The 19580-nt window shown below is 41.3% G+C and overlaps 1 protein-coding gene across 2 annotated transcripts in view; it reads left to right on the top strand.

The window, feature by feature from the left end:
* Nucleotides 1-5728: 5728 nt before the first annotated feature.
* RFFL (ring finger and FYVE like domain containing E3 ubiquitin protein ligase) overlaps nt 5729-19580 on the top strand; it is a 62730-nt gene continuing 48878 nt past the window's right edge. The window contains exon 1 of one of the 2 annotated variants that reach the window (XM_019732607.2): nt 5729-5949. The gene's annotated coding sequence lies outside the window, so the exon portion shown is untranslated. Of the gene's footprint in view, nt 5950-6379; nt 6912-19580 lie in introns of those variants that run through there. The other variant, XM_019732606.2, reaches the window with a different exon arrangement.

Genomic DNA, 19580 nt, shown 5'->3' with positions numbered 1-19580 from the left:
GCAAAAGGTCTGCGTATCATTGAGGCTGCCTTCTGCTACAAGTAACAAAACCTGGCTTAAAGAGGCTTAAACAATAAGGACATTTATTATTTCTAAGAACATGAACTCCAAGGTTGCCTCATTCAGTGGCTCATTGTCAAGGGGCATAGTAGGGCCTTTCCATCTATTTGCTCTGCCCTCCTTCTGTGTTAGTTTTGTCTCCAAGCTCGTTTTCATCAAAGCCTGACTGCAGCCATTCTGAGCATCAATCCAGATAAGACAATACCTACAGGCAGGAAAGTGAACACCTCCTTGGGTCCTTTTGAGAACCAGGAAACATCAGAACTTCCTTCCAATGAAAGCAGACTTACCTCATCTCATTGGTGCAGACTTGCTTCATGCACCCACGTCTAAATCATGGCAAGGGAAATGGGACCACTGTCATTGGCTTAGATGAACCAGGAAATAACCCTGGAGCTGGGGCTGGGGACAGGCTTTCCTTAAGCACATCCTGTGATCATTGGAAGAAAATGGGGGTGCTAATAGACAGGAGGGAGTGGGTGTGGAGGAATTGGACCTTGGGTGGGCAACCACTAGTGTCTGCCACAGTCCAAAAGACAAGTTTATTGAGGTTCTCCTGTGCTTAGGCTCTTTATGCACATCTCATTTAGACCTTAGGACAGCCTGTGGCATGGGGAATCATTTCATTTCAGACGGTAGCACCAGAATCCAAACTCAAATCTGTCTGATTCCAAACCCTACTTCTTTTTATTCTCATGCTGCCTTTGGCTATGAATATATAAATGTTTCAGTAAAGTTCTTTTTCATATTCTGCCCGGATAGTAGCAAAGACCATGCATCCTAACCTTTTCAGCTTAGCTCACCATAAAAAGCTAGACCAGAGATCTACTTTTCGATTTTCCGATTTTCCCTAGGGAAGTTGTGAAAGAATGACAAACACTCAGAGAAGGAAGATATGATTGGCATTAAAGTCAAATGTAGCCTTAGGGGTAAATAAAGCTGAATAAAACCTACAGGGTCTACCTGTTCCTGAGTATGAGCCAGAAGGAGATAAGGGACTTAGATGCATATCCCACTAGGTTTTGCTGTCTTCTGGCATAGAATTAAAACTCCAATTGTGTGTGTTGGGGATGGACATTGGGGAAGGCTCTGTGGTGTATGGAACTCACATTACAGCTAGATACATTATTCATCAAAAATCACCCTTGAAAAGGTGCTTTCCCTCGTTTTTTTCTTTCCCTATTGCTCTGGCTAGACTGACTTCCGATACTAAGTTGACTAGAAGCAACTTGGTTGAATAGCCATTGTCCTTGTTCCTGATGTTAATGGACTGTTTCCAATATTTTATCATTAAGTGAGATGCCATAAGTTCCCTGTTTAATCAAGGTAAAGACCTCATTGTGTTTCCTGTTTGTCCTGGAGAAGGGAGTCCGGGTTCTGGCCATTATTTTGCCATGCATAGAGTTCTCTCTTCCAACCAGTGGAGGGTCCATTCATCCTGGAGCTATAAAACTGCACTTTTTTTTTTTTTTTTTTTAAGATTTTATTGGGGAAGGAGAACAGGACTTTATTGGGGAACAGTGTGTACTTCCAGGACTTTTTTTATTTTTTTCTAAGTCAAGTTGTCCTTTCAATCTTAGTTCAGCTTCAAGTTGTTTTGTTGTCCTTTCAGTCTTAGTTGTGGAGGGCGCAGCTCAGCTCCAGGTCCAGTTGCCATTGCTAGTTGCAGGGGGCACAGCCCACCATCCCTTGCGGGAGTCGAACCGGCAACCTTGTGGTTGAGAGGACGTGATCCAACCAACTGAGCCATCTGGGAGCTCAATGGCAGCTCAGCTCAAGGTGCCGTGTTCAATCTTAGTTGCAGAGGGCGCTGCCCACCATCCCTTGCAGGACTCGAGGAATTGAACTGGAAACCTTGTGGTTGAGAGCCCACTGGCCCATGTGGGAATTGAACCGGCAGCCTTCGGAGTTAGGAGCACGGAGCTCTAACCGCCTGAGCCACCAGGCCGGCCCTAAAATTGCACTTTAGCTGCTACACAAGTTGGATTCCTTGAGTAGCCTTTAAATCATAGCTCTCCCCTGACTCTCTAGTTTTGGGGTGTAATAGCCTCAGTTTACGCTTGGGTTTTGTCAGAAGACAGTGGGCCTGCGCAGAAAGGTTACAAAGTCAAGGAATAAGATTATTCTACGTCTCAACTAACTTGGTCGTAGCTCTGACACTGGCTGTATGTCATTGAATGAATCACTTAAACTGTTTAAGCCTTAGTTTCATTCTCTGTAAAATGGGGACAATAATACCTGCTGCGTAGAATTGCTTTAGGGTCATATAGCTTAGGTAAAGCACCGAGTGCTTTTCCAGCATGTAATAGGTACCCAGTCTCATATCATTGTGAGACTTATGATGCCTGGGCGATACTGGTGACAGCTTCCCTCCATCCAGGCAAGGCCAGCTTCATGGTAGTGTGACAAGTGCAGTTGCACAGAGCCCCGTGCTTAGTTTAGTACTCTGCTGTTGTTTTTTTGAAATTCTTAACACTTTTTGAACAAAGCTCCAACATTTGGCACTGTGCCCTGCAGCCTATGTAGCCTGCTTTCAGGGATGGGTAGAATTCTTGTACTGCCCCTTGGGGAAACCACTGGGTTCCCACCACTGATTTCTTAAGGAATACCTCCAAGAGAAAAACTAGAGTTAGCATCCTGTGTCTGTTCACCTCTAACTATTCCATTCTGGGGTAACCTATAGAATCTCTCAGAAAGGAATACTTTATATTTTACAGACTTTATTAGGTCCAGAAAAGTCAAGAGGGGACTGGTGGAACGGAATGATGATTCAGAATTTTGGAATAAAAAAAAGATCTAGGTTTAAAACTCTGCTGGGCCCTTTATGGCAGAATTGCTTGGACAAAGTAATGTCTTTGTCTCCTTAGTAAAATCTATGTTGCAGGGGAATCGTATCTTCCTTCTTGGTACAATATATGTGTCAGGGGAATTAAACAGGTAATTTATGTAAAGTGCCTTTCACAGAGAGTCTGGCACATAGTAGGTGCTCAGTCACCATTAATTCTTCCGACTCTTGTCAGAACTAACAAAAATCAGGCACTAGGACTTAACAAGCCATGCTGCTACTAATACAAGAAATAATATGATTTACTTTTTCACTACTGTTTGGGGAAAGGCGTGAGCTTCATAAATATGTATTGGAAAGTACTTAGCAAATGAGTAGAAATAATAAAAATATGTCAAAGTAAACAGCTCCTATAAATATGTCACTTGGTAGACAAATTAGTGTTTTATTACTACTAAATACAATTGCTCGCCGAAAAGGATTTCAGATTACTTGCACAATGGGTACATTATTGAGTACCTCTGTGGAAGGGCATGATAAAGATGAAAAATAGTGATGGTGATAATGCTAAAGGGGAGAAAAGTTGCATGTGGATAAAAGCGGCTCCGAGACCTCCTGGCTTCAGTGCACATTATTTAGCAGCTTTCCAATATTTTTAGCTGTAATATGGACCAGAGGGCCCCAAAAAACGATTTCCACAGGATGTCATGAATCCACACTCCAATTATTGGGTTCATCAGTGGATTAAGCACACTCCCTTTTGGAACTGAACACTCAGTTTATAAACTTAAGTTTACAAAAAGACATCTCTGGGTCCCACCCCATCCTCATTTTGGACCTATTAACTTTCTATGACTATAATTAACATGGAGAGATCAGGTGGAGAATGCTGTGTCTTAATCACAGGTCACAAATCCATTTCAGAAATAAGAGAGGTCCTGACATCTCAAGAGAAAAGGAACCGGAGAGGGAAAAAAGAGTAGACAATAAATACCTTCATGTGGGAAAATAAAGCCCTGGAGAGACGCAGAGAGGGCAGAGAATCGCATCAAGGAAAGTTACCAGCATAGCAGGTAGGAAAAAGGCACTGTTATTTCAGGTGTGGGACGTCTGTAGAAGGCCAGTTTTTCCATGCCTTCCTGGTGGTGGAAAAGACCCAGTTTCAAATTGCAGCTCTGCCTTTTTCTAATTGTGTGGCTTTGGGTAAATTACTTAATCTGCAGATCTTCATTAATAAAATGGGTATAATATTACGCAGTTTGCTGGGTTGTTGGGAAGATTGGAAATACTTGTCAAGTGACAGCCTGCATGTATACATGTTTTTACTTCACTTTTCCTTGTGATATTTCTTATTTTAAAATGCAACACCCCCCAAACAAAACAAAACAAAAACAACCATTGCTCAGAAGAACTCGGCGAGATCTCCAGAGAAACCTAAAGCATAAGAAAATTAAGTGTCAATAGACACCAGTAAGAAGGATTCAAATTTATATTATTTTCATGATTAGGCATTTTCTTAGCTCCCACTGGCTAATGATTCCCCATTCAATCCTGGTGCTTTATAGGTTACTAAGCCTTCTGTGTGCATTAGCTTATTTAAATCCTCATACCAACCTGCCTTTCAGCGGTGAGGAATTCTGGAGTTCAGAAAGGTTAAGTACCCTGCTCGAAGGTACAGAGCTCATGAATGGCCGGGGCAGGCTCAGCACAGCCATTTCATTCCACCAGGACCTTCAGAGCAGTTTCCTCATCTTCCTGGGGGTTTAGATCGGGAACTGCTAGAGGCGAGAGATGCTACAGAGTGAGTGGGACAAGCATGGGTTTTGATGTTGACAAAACTTCTTAGAGGTTTTAAATGAAATTACAGTGGGCTGGAGAGCAGGAGAGAGAGCAGTTAGCCTGTTAATAGCTGGGGGCCAGGTGACAGACTGCTCACATTCCTGAATGTATATTAGAGCTTTGAATCAACATTCTGGCGTCTTCTAGCCGACTACTAAATGGGCCATCGCATCTTGCATTTGCATGAACTTTCAGGATTATTCCCTGTAACCAATCAAAAGTAGTATTTCTTCCTTACAGACTGTGCTCTCATCATAGAATTGCCTCTTCATCTTATCCCAGCCCCCCTTATCTGTAGCCAATGTAAATTCTTTCAAAATAACTTACATTTTTCTTCTCCCTACTTGATGTATAAAAAAAGCTGGTCAACTCCAGGACAGTGGGACATGTTGCCTTTTCCACTTAGCACTGCTACTGGTAATTGAGACTTCACGCCCAGTCCTTTACGGGTGCCTGGTCCTTTATGGTCCAATAAACCCTTTCTTTTAGGAAGGCTTTCAGCTACGGAAGTTATGTTTTTTGTTTGACAGTGCCCTACATATCTGGCTTCTAATACCTCCCAGCTATGGGACCTTGAATAGGCTAGTGAACCTTGATGGGCCTGCGTTTCCTCCATGGTAATTTGGGGAAGCATCATCACCTGCTTATGGCATTGTAAGGAGCAATGAGATCTGAAGGTGAAGCAACTTTCAAACTTTTACCGTATTATGAACCAAGTGCAGAGATATTAAGGGACTCGCTCAAGGTCACCAAGCTGGACCACGGCCCAGCTGAGACCCAGACCTGGACCCTTCAGCTCCTCGCGCAGAGCTGGGTGACCAAGGCAACGAGGAGATGCGGACGCACTGATACCCGGGAACTGACACCTCGCCCAGGCTCAGGCTCCGCCCGCCCCGCCTCCGGCAATCTCTGCTCCGCCAGGGGGCGCGCGCGGAGGCCGCGTAGTAGCCCGCCGCGCGCCTCGCCCCTCTCTATGGTGGTTCGGGCGCGGCGGGCGCGGAGGCGCGCTCCCGGGAGGGGGCGGGGCCGCGTGGGGGCGGGGCCACGTGGGGGGCGGGAGCGGCCGGGCCGGCCGGCTGGAGATGGATGGGGGGGCCAACTTCCTGGGGCAGCCCGCGAGGATGTCGCGACCGCCCCCCAGTGCCCCTCAGCCCCAGAGACGCCGCCGCGGCTGAGTCCCGAGCCCCCTGCCTCAGGCGTCGGCGGCCCGGATCCGGCCCCTCCCCACCGCTCCCAGGTGCGGGCCGGGCAGGCGGCCGCGGCAGGTGAGGAGGCGGCGGCGGCGCTGCCATCCGCGGGGCACCAGGCCTGGGGTTGGGTCCAGGGGGTGGCCGGGGTGGGGGCGCTGCTCGGCCTCGGGTCTCGTCAGGTTGTGGTCTGGGGGTCCCTCCTCTGCGGGGCGCGGCCTGGGACTCTCCTTGCCCTACATGGGAAGGGGGAAGCCCCTGCTTCGCAGGAAGTCTCCACAGTCAAGGTAGCCCTCACCTGTCCCATTAGAAGTCCTTTCAAAGATGGCATTTCCCCTGTAGGGGCAGTAACAGGAGCCGTGTAGCCTCAAGTATCTCCAAACGCCTTACGGACCGGCAGGTCCAGTTAGCTTGTGGTGGAAAGATGCTGCTTTCCGACAGAGTAAACTGAGTCAGGTACGCGGCGGCCTGGTTCCCCCTTTAAAGTCCCTGCTTCCCAGTGGAAGAGTTCTGCGGGCTTCTTGGAAGAGGGAGGCGGCTGTAGTTTGGAAGCTTGATGGAGAAGTGTGGAAGGTGGTTCTTTCCCCCAGGGTCTACTGTTCCCTCTTTGGAGAGTTGTCCTCTCTTCGTTTGAGGTGGTTTGTGTGAGATCACCAATGGCTCAGACGGAGAGGAGGGAAGTGGGGCCTCTCTTCAGCTGGCTGCCCATGAGACATTTGACCAGGCATGGGGAAGTATGGCTAGACCAGGGGAGCCAGGGCTGCGCAGGCATGTCTGCCCAGAGCTTGATTTCAGGCTGGCAGAAGGTGAAAACCACAGCGCATTTTCACTTTTTGTTGGTCTGTCATTGGTTCTAGGGGGAAAAATCTACTTGTGTAATCAAGGAAGTGTGTACCATGCTCCTCCCAGTCTACCGCAGGAAGGCATGTTGTTAGCTTGGAAATAGGGCTTTCCCCACAAATGTCACTTTGCACTCTAGCTAAAGGCCAGTGACATGATGAACAAACATCCCAGGTTGCGCGTGGCCTTCTAAGAAAGCAGTAAGTACCATATGCATCCGTTTTACAGGTGGTTTGGAGGACAGACTACTTCCTGTCACCCCTGTTGCTAATAACTGTTTGGGGGAGCCCTGTGGTTTTCCCAGTGACAGTTCAAGTTACTGAAATGTGGCCATTTATTGAACCATTTTTTCTAGGAATAGGAGTAGGCAGGGGACGTGGTGCTGGGCGGAGTCTGCATACAGAGTTATAGGATTGGGAGCTGGCAATGATACCTCTGTTCAGGGGATTTCAGGTTAGACAACTTAATATAGCCTTTTTTTCCTGATTGTATTCTCTTTCACGTTCACGGAAATAGATGATGGTGTGGGTTTCTGAAACTTTATGGAAAATTTCCTAATCATTCTGGACGTCAGAGTAAAGTTAAAAAATTTCAGTTTGTTTAGAGTTGTTATTTTCTTAAGTTTGAAAGTGTTTGAAAATTGTGTATAACAATTGCAGATTGATGTGGCAGGGCTAACTAATGACTTGATTGTGTTTGAAGAAAATTCCCGTGTAACCTAGGACACCCCCTTTTTAATGTCTGTATCTAATTATGAAGATGAACTCACTAAAAACTTTATTTTTGTCTTTTTCTACAGTGTCAGTATAATTTTATTAGCAGTTATTATGTCAAAATTCACATTTACAGGATCCAAAGGGCATGTTAGAATATTCTAAAGCATATGTAATTAGATTTTAACGGTAAGATAGAACATATTCTCATTTTAGCACAGCCTTTAAAAAGTCAAGAATACTGAGAATTAAGTACAGTTCTGTTAAGAGCTAGAAATGAACTCTGCGTGCATAGTGCCACTTAAAGCAAAGTTCCATGAAAGTATAATATAGTTCTGTGGATGTGAATTTCAGGAGCAAACAGCATTGCTTCCAAACTAAAAACTTCCATATTGTATGGACCAGGTAGACAGCTGTTATCCTGACTGTTCACATTAGAATCAAAGGTTGTCAGTTCTCTAAATTGACTTAATTTAACCAGCTGCTAAAATAATATGCACAAAAAGAGAGAGAGCCCTTCCCAGAATGCTTAGAAATTAATTTGTTTTCAAACTTTCTCACAGCCAAGCCAGTTAATATAACTCTGCTTAGCACTGTATAATAGGAATGTCTCTTTAAGGGCTCTTAAAATACCAATGGAAAAGGCATTTTCAGTTATCAGCATTTAAGAAGACAAAACAAACTAACAAAAAGGGGCACAATTTTCTCCCTAACTACATGTTCATTGTGAAGTTTAATATAGCCACACCCATCGGTGAGCGAGTTGTGTCTAGGACTTTCTGAAAACACCTATGTAAACCTGAGGAGTGTTCGGAGAACTAATTCTGCCTTGATTTTTTTTATCCTTATGATAGGACTTTTATTGTTTAGTGGTAAATTAGAGACGTAAATAAAACTTGTACCAGCCATAGTGTTTATGTTTTGGGAGGAAAGATTTAACCTTTGCACCTTGGAATCTCATAACCCCCGTGATACAGAGCTAAGATATAATTTAGAGTTTAATAGTTTAAATTGCTGTTGGTGAAGTCTCAAAGCAATTTCAGGAGCAAACATGCTACTTTATCAGTATTATAGTTTGGTAATGACTACTGGTTTGGTAATGGTTGCTGATTATGTTTGTTTGGTTGCTGGTTATTGGTAGTGGTTACTTGTGTTTATGGAATAAAGCGTTGGCAATTGTTAAGAACAATCTTCTTTTATCCAAACACACAAACTCCCACTTCTTGAATAGGGAAATGGTGTGGTCACTTTCTAGTTTTGACTTTGTTATTCATAGAGTTTTAAAATCCTAAAACCAGTGGGCTCTTAATAGGACATCGTATTATTTCTCACACGAAAGCCATCCCAGGTAGGTAGGGACCCTCAGCCTTAAGTGTTGAAAGACCGCAGCTCTCCCCATTTCTAGGTTTCAGCCGTTGCCATGGAAAGGACAGTGGTTTTATCTAATTCTGTAATGCCATTCTTAATTTAAAACCTATTATCCTCCTTTCCCTTCATTAAGACTGTCATGAAGTTTCTCTTTCTTTTTTTTCAGTTCGAATATTCCACATTTTTCATGCATTTGGGCCTGCTCATTTATGTTCTGAATTGGAGCTAAGCAGTTAATTACGAGAATCCTACTGTATGCTGTTAAACATTTTTCTGTTTCAAAGCCAGCATAACAATCTGCATTTCTTCTGGGGGAAAACCAGCTCTTTGAATCTGGTAGAAAAGCAAAAGCTGGTTTTTCCAGATTTCTACCAATTTAAAAAATCTTCTTCACCTTTCCTTACTTTCTGGTTTTGCCAGTGTAGTGGTGAAATGGAGGCATTGGGAGAGCGTGAAGCCTCCTGAATCATCAAAAGAAGGTCACATTGTATTTAGTGCAGCTTTAGCTTTTCTAGCAGGTTTTACTGCAAGGAGTTCCAAAACGCCTGTGCTCCTTGAAAGATTCGGCACCTAGCAGTTTGCAGCAGAGTCAACCGAGGGGTTCCTTGAAAATACAGATTTCCCAGTCCAACCTCCTGGAGACTGTGATTGGGTGGGTATGAGAAGACCGGAGTCTACATTTTAAAAACCTCTCTGGCATCAATGGCCAAAAACCTCCCGAGGTGATTCTGATTTGTAGCAGGTTTGGGAGCCACTGTAGTATTGCTTTGAAATTCTTTATAAATTGGTAGTCCCTTTAAAAGTATCATGTTATTCAGGATGTGTGATTTATTTGGTTTGCTAGAATAGCCCATTTCCTAGTCATGACAGATAACAAAGAGCTTTTATAACTTTTATGTAAATTACTTTACAGAGAGGCCCCCTCTGCTGTATTATCTATCAACAGTCATGAGGGAGGGTTGGTGACAGTAGCTTCATTTCCTGAATGGACAAATAAAGATAATGTAGAAACAACTGGAAGTCTGAAAGGTATGTCAATCAGTGTTGGATAGGAGAAATGCCCTGGGAATTCCCTGTATATAGGATTTAAAAATAAAGACAACATGCCAGATGTTTTATTTCTACATAGCAGAAGCGCTTATTGAAAATAATAGATGCTTAATAGTCAATAAAATTTAGTCACAGGTACTTTGCTGAATTCATGGAAGGAAGGCCAATTGGTGAAATACAAAACCATCTGAGTTAAAACAGAACGGGGACACTAAATAGTTAAGGGATTAAACTTGGGGAAAAGCCTAACAATTTAGGAAACAGACTGCTGTGGTTTTGAATCCCAGTTCCTGCATCTCCTGGCCGTGCTCCTTTATAGATACATTACTTACCCTCTGTGAGCTTCGTTTTCTTCATCTGCAAGGTGAAAATAATACCTGGGAGGATTGCTGTGTGGATTAAAAGCGAGAAAATATGTTCTTTGTACATTGCAGGCAACTCAGTGAATGTTCTCTTCTCCCGCTTTCTTACAGGATTTTTATTCCATAGGCTTAAGATGTCTTTCTAAATCTGGATTTCTCTCTAGCTCCTTCTAGAAATATCTACTCAGTCAGCTCTTTTAGAAGACATATGAAAGAGTGAGGACTAAAGTTAAGAACTAGAGAATATAGGTAAGAAGAATGAGTCAGAGGACACTTAAAACATTTTTTTAGAAGGTGTGGCCTGTAGGCATATATCCAGTTACTGTCTGCGGGAATAAATCAATAATGACACTATCCAAATTCTGCCTTATATGTCTGGGTGGTAGCCTGGGAGCTCAGATTAGGCTAGGAGGCTTTGAGGGTGGCCCCATTAGGTAGCACCCAACATCCATTTATTTCCTCATCTTCTTTTGTCCCTTTTGGTCTCTTGTTTCTTTCCCCTCTCTCGCCTCCTTTCCCCTCTTTCAGATTGCCCTTCCTTTCTACTTGCCAATCATGCCACAATTACCCTGTATCCGAAAATAAGACGTAGCTGGACAATCAGCTCTAATGCGTCTTTTGGAGCAAAAATTAATACAAGACCCTGTATTCTATTCTATTCTATTCTATTCTATTCTATTCTATTCTATTCTATTCTATTCTATTCTATTCTATTCTATTCTATTTATTATAAAGACCCGGTCTTATATTATAGTAAAATAAGACCAGGTCTTATATTAATATTTGCTCCAAAAGATGCATTAGAGCTGATGGTCCAGCTAGGTCTTATTTTCGGGGAAACACGGTATCAAAGGCCAGCCAGGCCCCTGGAACTGGAGGCTAAAAGGTTGCTGGTTGCTAACACCTGTCTCCCAGCTAAATGAATAGGCTCTTTTGTGGGCAGGATGTTAAAAAAAAAGCTGATTAGTACAATGCTGCGTAAAGGACCTATTAATGGAACAGCATATGTAAATCACTCAGTAATTTAAGCTACTGTGTTTCGCTGAAAAAAGACTTAGCTGCTTTTCAGGGAAACACGGTATTTCAAAGGTTTGTTTCTTAAACTATGTATTTTTTATATTGAATTATGTTGGTTGAATTTTTCCATGTAAACCATGAATCTGTTTTTTGCCCAGACTAATTTCTGTTGTATTGATTGGAAATCATTTATGTTCTAAAGAACTTCTACCCTTAAGGGACTTTGTATTGTTCCTCAGATGTCTGACTAGTGTGTAATACAATTAAAGTTTTGTTCATTGAGCTGTTGACATAGTTAAATTTCTGCTCCTTATATATTTTTGTTGGTAGCTGGGAAATTAAAATACTAGATGTTGCATAAAACTGTTTCTTTGAGGGGTGATTTTACTGTCAGTTGAATGGACGTAGGCCCCAGGGTGTATTTTTTTAAGATGTCTTACTCAACTTTCCTGTAATCGTCTCTTTCTCTCTATAGAATTAATGTAGTAAGACACATAATTGGCTGTTTAAGCATTCAGAAGAGACCGTGTTTGGCCTTTACCCTGTAATTATATTTTTTCCTACAGCTCTATTGAGGAAATGTATGTAATTTTTGGGAACGCCTAGGTATATAACAGTTATATGAGCACGTGAACTTTTGCAAAGACCAGAGAATGGAGTGGGTTTTCTCAGAGAAGCTGTGTTATTTGATTCCCTCCCCCAAATCCCTGCTCTGTTCTTTTTAGATCATAGCATTTGCAGATCTGATGTGAAAGTGGAAAGGCTGTGGTGCCTGGCAAATTCACCTCATAATTTTTGTATGATACGTTTTACGGAAAGGGCTGTAGTCTTCAGAAGAAACAGAAGCTGCTCTCAATGAGACTGTATATTTAATTTCTCTAATCCGTACTTAATTTCCTACAGGATTCTTGGAGAGATTCTCACCAGGCTGCTGATTTCATGGAGTTATGACCTACACAGATTTTTATCTCTCTTGAGGCTGCTAACTTTTTTTTTTTTAAATGGGAAGTGACCTTGGTCTGGTAATTTCTTCATTGTCTTCTCCTACAAAAAGATACAGCAAAACTTTCTTGCTCTCGGCAGCCTTTATCAGCAGCTACCACTCCGGCGCTGAATTTGAACTTTTAAAAAACTTAAGTTGAGCAAGTGTTCTTGACTTTTAAAATGTGCTCCTCTCCAATGCTGCAGGTTAAGCCTATATCTCAGTTTAATGTTCATATGCCTTTGCTAGAATTGCCTATAAAAATATAATTTCATTATCTCTGGGCTGTGGAGTGGTCAGGGCTCCCTGGGAGAGCCATTTGTTTCCACCAGACCAGTTCTAAGAGTAGGGGAAGCTCAGCCCCATATGAACTACTTGGAGCCAGAGTGATTTGCTGAAAGATTTTAACTGTCTTGATCCTTTTTAAAGAAATGCTGCCTAGTCATCCTGAAACTTACAGGAAGTTTGGCCAACTGGGGCTCTGCTGGCCTCTGAGTGGTTAAATGTAATTCGTTAGTAATCAGCACCATTGTTTATTTGCAACTGCTGGATTATGTTAAAAGACTTGGGGGAAAAAAGCTTTCTTTGAGTAAATGGAAAGTCCTCCTCTCCCACCCCATCCTCCGCTTGTGTTTTACTCTTCCTTTGCTTTGGAAAATCTTTCACATGCACACAGACTTACCGCAGATGAATCAATGTATTTTATCCTAAAATATACATGGAAGTGTGTTGTTCCGACAGCATTTTCTTCGAATCTAACCGTATTTTTTTACTTTCATAATGATTAAGATGTCTGCTTGAGAAATAACCAAGCCTCTATCTACTCCCAGCCTTTAACTAGGTCTTGAGTCAGTGGGTCCATAGCCAGTTAATTATACCAGGCTAAATTATTATTTTACATGGCGTGGAGGAAGATTCACTAGAGCATAGTCTTTATTCGAAAATGCTAGACAAAAGGCGCGTTCTAATTTGGGGAAAGAGGGCGGAATGATTTCTAGGGCTTTAGCATGAGTGGGTCAGCTGAAGTTCAGCCAGTTTGAGGAATTCTTCAGGATGGTTCTGTAAGAGGGAGGACTTGTTTGGGAATTGTTTTTGCAGATGAGCAGTCATTGTTTGAGCAATTTGGATTTTGTGGAAGTGAAGAGGAACAAGGGCTAAGATTTTGTTCAGGGGGCATAGGGTGGGAAGGAATAACCACAGGGACCAGGATTGCCCAGTCCACAGTGGAAAGTTCTTAGTCCTTCAGGGTCTCTCACATTTGTCTGCCTCTGTTTTCCACCTTTTGGGCAGATTCAGGTGCTCTTTTTGGTTATTTTACCAGGTACTGATGGAAGCGTTTGCACAATCATTCTACGGCAGAGCTGAGGTTTACCTTAGCAGTGTTGACTACGGAGCAGGAGGGGAGGCACATGCTAGAATATCCCCAGAGAACCAACTGGGCACTCCACATTCCCTAGCACCCTCACCACGTGGTTGGACCCAGGCGTCCAGGTGACTGAATCATGACGCCCATGCCCATTGGGCGAGCCCAGCGTTTCCTGACTTTCTGGACTGTTGACATAGTTGCAGACCAGCAGCTGGATGAATGGTGACGGTGAGCAAGCTGATTAATGGGGCACAATAAAAATGATAGTCCTGCCACCTTACTTTCAGATGATCTTCATCAGATTCCTAAATTTTATTTATTTGATAAAAATTTTCATACAGCACATCGACATGTCTCTTGTACAACCAAAACTAATATTAAAAATGAAAAGATGGTGACAGTTACATCTAATTTAGTTTTTCTTTGAGATACAGGCTATCCACACCTGCACTGTTATTTGTGGAAACACTTGCAAATAGTAGTCTTGTCTCCTTGTCTCCTCTTTTTAGAAACAACAAACAAAAATAAGCCATGTGTTTTCTTTGATACAAAATGCAGGAGTTCTGAATATCATGTCAGAAAAGCAGTTTTTGATGCCATAGCATGTAGTTAGATGTTTATGTGTATTTTAATATATAGGTTTGATCTTTGCAACTAAACAGTATTTTTTAAAATAAGGAGAAGTTGAAATTTGTTGTATATTATAAATATAGGCATATTAAAATATGCTTTCTGTTTTAATTACTTATTTTAAAATATTTTATTTTTTACCTAAAATATTTTTTTTTTTATCAGGGATTACATACAAATTGTGACCTTTTATATTCCTAAAGGCATTAGTAATGTTATATATTACTACAGTGGATCTCAAATTTTAGTGTGTGTCAGAATCTCCTGGGTGCTTATAAAAATAGATTCCTGTTTCTTAGCCCAGGCCTATAGAATCAGTATTTGGGAATGAAGCTGGGGATTCTGATGTAGCTTATCTACAGACCATACTTGGAGAAAGTATTACTGTAAGAAAGAACCACACATTTAAAATAATAATAATAATGTTGAGAAACGCTGATATTAGTGGACTGCCTTTATTTTGCAGAGGAGAGAAGATACCCAGAGTCACCCAGGGTCTTCAGCTAGTTAGTTGGCTCTTGCAGACAAACAGTTAGGTCTGATTTGGTACTCTTGCTGTTAGATTGGTTTCTCAAATTACTTTCAAACCAGAAACTATAGAATAGTGAGGGCAAGTGTGTTTTGGTAATTTCAGAACGACACATAACTGAATTGGCACTTAATAATGTGAAAAATTAGTGCTTCTCAAGCTATTTGTGGTGAAGGACCGGCTTTGTAAAGCTTTTCAGTCTGTTGCCAACTAATATTTTTATTAAGTGCAAGAAAAATAAGTTGCCAGAAAAATGGGCTTAGATGTCATAGCAATGTCGAAGTGCTATACAAGTTGCTTCACACTTACTGTGATGTTTTTTTGCTTGTATATCTTGACATGGGCCTCCATGGAGGGTCTGCCACTGCACACTTTGACTGGCATTGTTCTAGGTGGTTCTAAGGATGTGTTAGGAACTCGATATCGGAGGTCTTGGATCATTTTCTTCCCTGCTGCCTGTAACTGAAGCAACCAAGTGAGAACTCCTATTCCTACTTGGAAAGAGAAGTTTATCACTTGGCGATTTGCTAGATCACAACCACAATTTTAATATCTGGGGATTGGGTGAGGGACACTTATCTTTAGAAATAGTTCCATTTCATATAATGTGGGCTTAAAATTATCCTTTTATACATGGGCCTCCTTGGGTGGAATGTGTTTTAAAAATGATATTAGCAGTAGTTGTTACTTGTAGACTAGTTTTAGTTTTATTAGCACTGAAGGATTCTTTTATAGTTTATTCTTAATTCTAAAATGTAATTGTGTGTATAAACCAGTCACTCTTAAAAGCACATTTGGCTAAACAGCTAAAGCATTGGGTTAGAGAAGAATTTATTGGTGGTTTTTCTTTTCTCTTTTCAGTGTCTTTCTGTTTGTCAGTAGGTCTTCTCAATAAATTCACTTATACATAAGATATATAGATGTTGGTGCCTCATGGGGCCTCCTGTTGTAAGTGATATATTTAAGAATTGATAGAGCTTGCATTTGGTGCCTGTATCAGGAGAGATATTTACCTCTTTTAACTAAACTTCTTTGCCTGTAACTTTACTCACAGTGTACAAAGATGCTTAAAGGTGGGAGACAGGGAATACAATTTGGGGGGTGTGCAGTTTCTTTGGGCACTTCAGTTTGTGTTGCTTTTTAGAAACCATTTATAAGTAGTCTAGGAACAAGCATTATTAGTTTGTGTGGCCAAAATGTCAAAATGAGTATTGATTAGGAAGGAGCAGGGGAGAAAAATCTCTCCATGCATGCTTTGTGTCCTGGTTTAATTGGATGAAATGTGAAACTTAATAGATTATCGGAGCTATTATTTTAGTGGTTAAACAATTAATGAAAGTGTTTGCAAGGAACACGGCTCCCTGTGTCTGTCTGGACTTTGTGCTGGAGAAAGTTTCAATTGTTCAGAAGCAGTACTAGTTGGAAAAATGCAACTTCTGTGGCTCCTAGCACAGCTGTCTAAATTACTAGCTATATTGGGGCTGTTGGACAAGCATTGTTTAACACTTTCGGAAACAATTTATGTTTCTGATTTCAAAATGTCAGATGATTGTTCCCTAGATTGCGTCACAATCTAGAAAGGGAGAAAGGTGTTGTATGTGTTTAGGTTATTCATGTCAGGTCTTTTTTCTTAAAGCACCTCTAGAACAAACCCCATTTTTCTAACTGGGGCAGGGTAGGGGTGGGGGATTTTAGGGGACCGTTGACTGTGCCTTCTTTCGCTCATTACTGACTATTCAGTAGGATACGTAGCATGTTGTCAGGCTGTGCGCCAGCCTGCAGAGGACTTTGGTTATTATAACCTTGATTAGAAAAGAAGGGTGGGGAACATGAGTGAGGATACAGGTGTTTTTGAAAGTCATTCTGCCTGCTATGCGAAGTCTTGAATTTTCTTTGAATTACTTTGAACATTTCCTTTGGTGAAGGGTTTTATAAAATTGTCTTTATAAAACAGTCCCCTTTCCTATTGAAATTGTATGTTGCCAAGTATGCTCAGCAGGTTTTATTTTACTCATTCCATTGTATAAGATGACACTTTTTTCTGAGTGAAAGTGTATGCATTCTTTGGTAGGAGTTTGGGGAAAGGCTTTTTCTTGCCTACAAATATGAGAGAATTTTTGTGTAAGACTGATCAAAAGACTGGCGTTTCTTTTGCTGTGTGATACTCATCTGTGTGTCATATTTTCTTTCCCTGTATAAAAGTTATCAGCACTTATATTGTGTGCTTACTATGTGCCAGGGACTTTACTGTATGAACTCATTTCATCTTCCCAACAGTCCTCTGAGTTGTAGGTGCTATTATTTGTGTTCACAGATGAAACAGAAATGCTGCCCAGAGAAATTAACACAGTGTTTGAACCCAAGCAGTCTGGCTGTAAAGGCTGAGCTCTCAACCCCCAGGCTGCAGCTTCTTCACACTCCATCAGTTCATCTATTACGATTACTTTTCAGAGTCGGTCTTTAGAAATAGGTACTATTTCATGTAATGTGGGCTTATCGTTATCCTTTTATACATGGGCCTCCTTGGGTGGAATGTGATTTAAACATGATACTAGCAGTACTTGTTACTTGTTTGACTAGTTTTAGTTCTGTTAGCACTGAAGGATTGTTTTATAGTTTATTCCTAATTCTGAAATATAATTGTATTGGGTATATAAACCAGTCACCCTTAAAAGCACATTTGGCTGAACAGCTGAAGTATTGGGTTAGAGGAAAATTGATTGGTGGTTTTCTTTTCTTTTTCTTTTTTTTTTTTTTGAGTGTCTTGCTGTTTGTCAGTAGGCCTTCTCAATAAATTGATTTCTGTATAAGATACATAAATGTCGGTGCTTCATGGAGCCTCATGTTGTAAGTGATAGTGGAATAAATGGTGATAGATCACTTTCAGTAAGAAAACCTGATCATATAGAAAGTTAAAACTTTGTTATTTGGGCTGCTTTGGGTATGTGTGAGGCCCTGTGAGGACGGGCCAGGAGAATCACAGAGGAAGCATCATTTTAATTTTTCCACTAACCTCTCTCACATTTTGGAGACTGCTCCTGAGACTTGTATGAAAAACCGCAATAAGAAGCTTGTCACGTGTGAAGTGCCTTATCTGGTACCACATCTTTCACAATTTGTCTAATTGGTGCAATTTTCAGATGCTTTTGATTTCAAGCAAGACACTTTTGGCTGAATGCTGAGCCGGAATTGCAGTGAGGGTTCATTCTACATGGGTTACTTCTGCTGCTTTCTGGCTCATTGCTCCTGGCTTGGGAGGAGCTCAGGTAAAAATACCTGGAAGGATAGGGCACAGGTAATGCCTGAAATGGATTTAGGATGGTTGAGCCAACAAGAATCTTTTTTTTTTTTTTTTTCCTGCCATAGTAGGTACTGCAAAATAATATGAAATGTGCTTTGCTTTATATAGACTTTTCACTTTCCTTAGTTCCCCATAGTGGTTGGACAGTTAAATGAATAATTGCATTTTGACAGTCATGGCGCAGCCGCTCTCCTCCATCATCCCTAATGCTTGGCAACGAGTGATATGTTCTCTATGTCTATCATTTTGTCGCTTCTGAAATTACATGGAAGTGGAATCATAACAGAATGTGACTTTCTGAAATGGGCATTTTTCACTTAGCTTGGTGCCCTCCACTCAAGTCGTTGTGTTAACAATAGTCCATTCCTCTTTATCGCTTAGGAGTATTCCATGGTACGGATGTACCACAGTTTTTTTAACCACTCACCTATTGAAGGGCATTTTGTTTATTTCCAATTTTTGGCTAACAGATAAAGCTGTTAGTAACATTTGTGTACATATTTTTGTGTGGGTACAAGCTTTAATTTTTCTGGGTTAAATGCCGTGGAATGCAATTGCTACATCTTATGAACAGAATGTAAACCCCCATCCCTACCAGAAGTAACTACTATTAAATGGTTCTAGACTTTTTAACTATATATATGTTTTATATTCTTTTTCTCTATGTTTATGTGGTGTGTGTGTGTGTGTGTATGTGTGTGTGTATTCGTGTATTCATTCCCCACCTGCTGTTTTGTAGTGCTTTTTCTTCCCCCAGTGGACATTGTTTTTTTCTGTGGTTTTTTTTTTTTTTTTTTTAGCACTTAATGCCTGGGACAGAGCTTTGGGTTCCTTTCGCTAACCTTTTTTTTGTTTTCTTATAAAAGGGATGAGAGAAATAGCTTTGAAAGATCTGAACAAAATATATTTTATTCCTGTTTCAGGAGTTTGGGTTGAAATAAGGTTGTACCTTTATTTGCAAGTAAATCAGTAGAATTCTGGATGTTAGTATCTTTCTATCCATTTTATTACAAATAATGCAAGTCTGATTTTTGATGTGATCTCTTGTAGAACCTTGAGGGAAGCAAGAACTATGAGCACAGTAATCTTTAGAGAATGTACAGCCCTTTGGGTATTTGTCTACTCATCAGCTGCTTAGTCAGATGGAGTGTTTTCTTAAGTGCTGCTGAAATGCACATTTCAGTCTTCATTTTGAAATCTCTCCTTCTGTCTTCTCTCCCTCTTCCATTACTTTGATTACCTTGATGGGACATTCAAGCTGTGTGGTCTTATCCTTTTATTTCAATAGCCTACAGAAGCCAGTTTGAAGATTAAGTGTAGGTGAACAGGTAATCTTATATACTTGGCGAGACGTCACCTGTCAAGATGAAACACATGTCAACAAAGGACTCCTAGACTTGAGGTCCTGAATGAAGGTAACTTAATCTGGTGGCATTTTTGGTGAACACCGGAGTGAAAATTTAGGAAGTTTGACTTATTGGGGCAGGACGTGAGTATGGGATGAGGAATTGGGGGAGAGAGAGAGAGAGGGAGAGAAAAAGAGAGGGGAAT

The sequence above is a fragment of the Rhinolophus sinicus genome, linkage group LG15 (genome assembly GCF_036562045.2).
Source record: "Rhinolophus sinicus isolate RSC01 linkage group LG15, ASM3656204v1, whole genome shotgun sequence".
NCBI classification, from domain to species: Eukaryota; Metazoa; Chordata; class Mammalia; order Chiroptera; family Rhinolophidae; genus Rhinolophus; species Rhinolophus sinicus.
The sequence above is the reverse complement of the archived record's forward strand: the minus strand, read 5'-3'. Positions and strand labels throughout refer to the sequence as shown.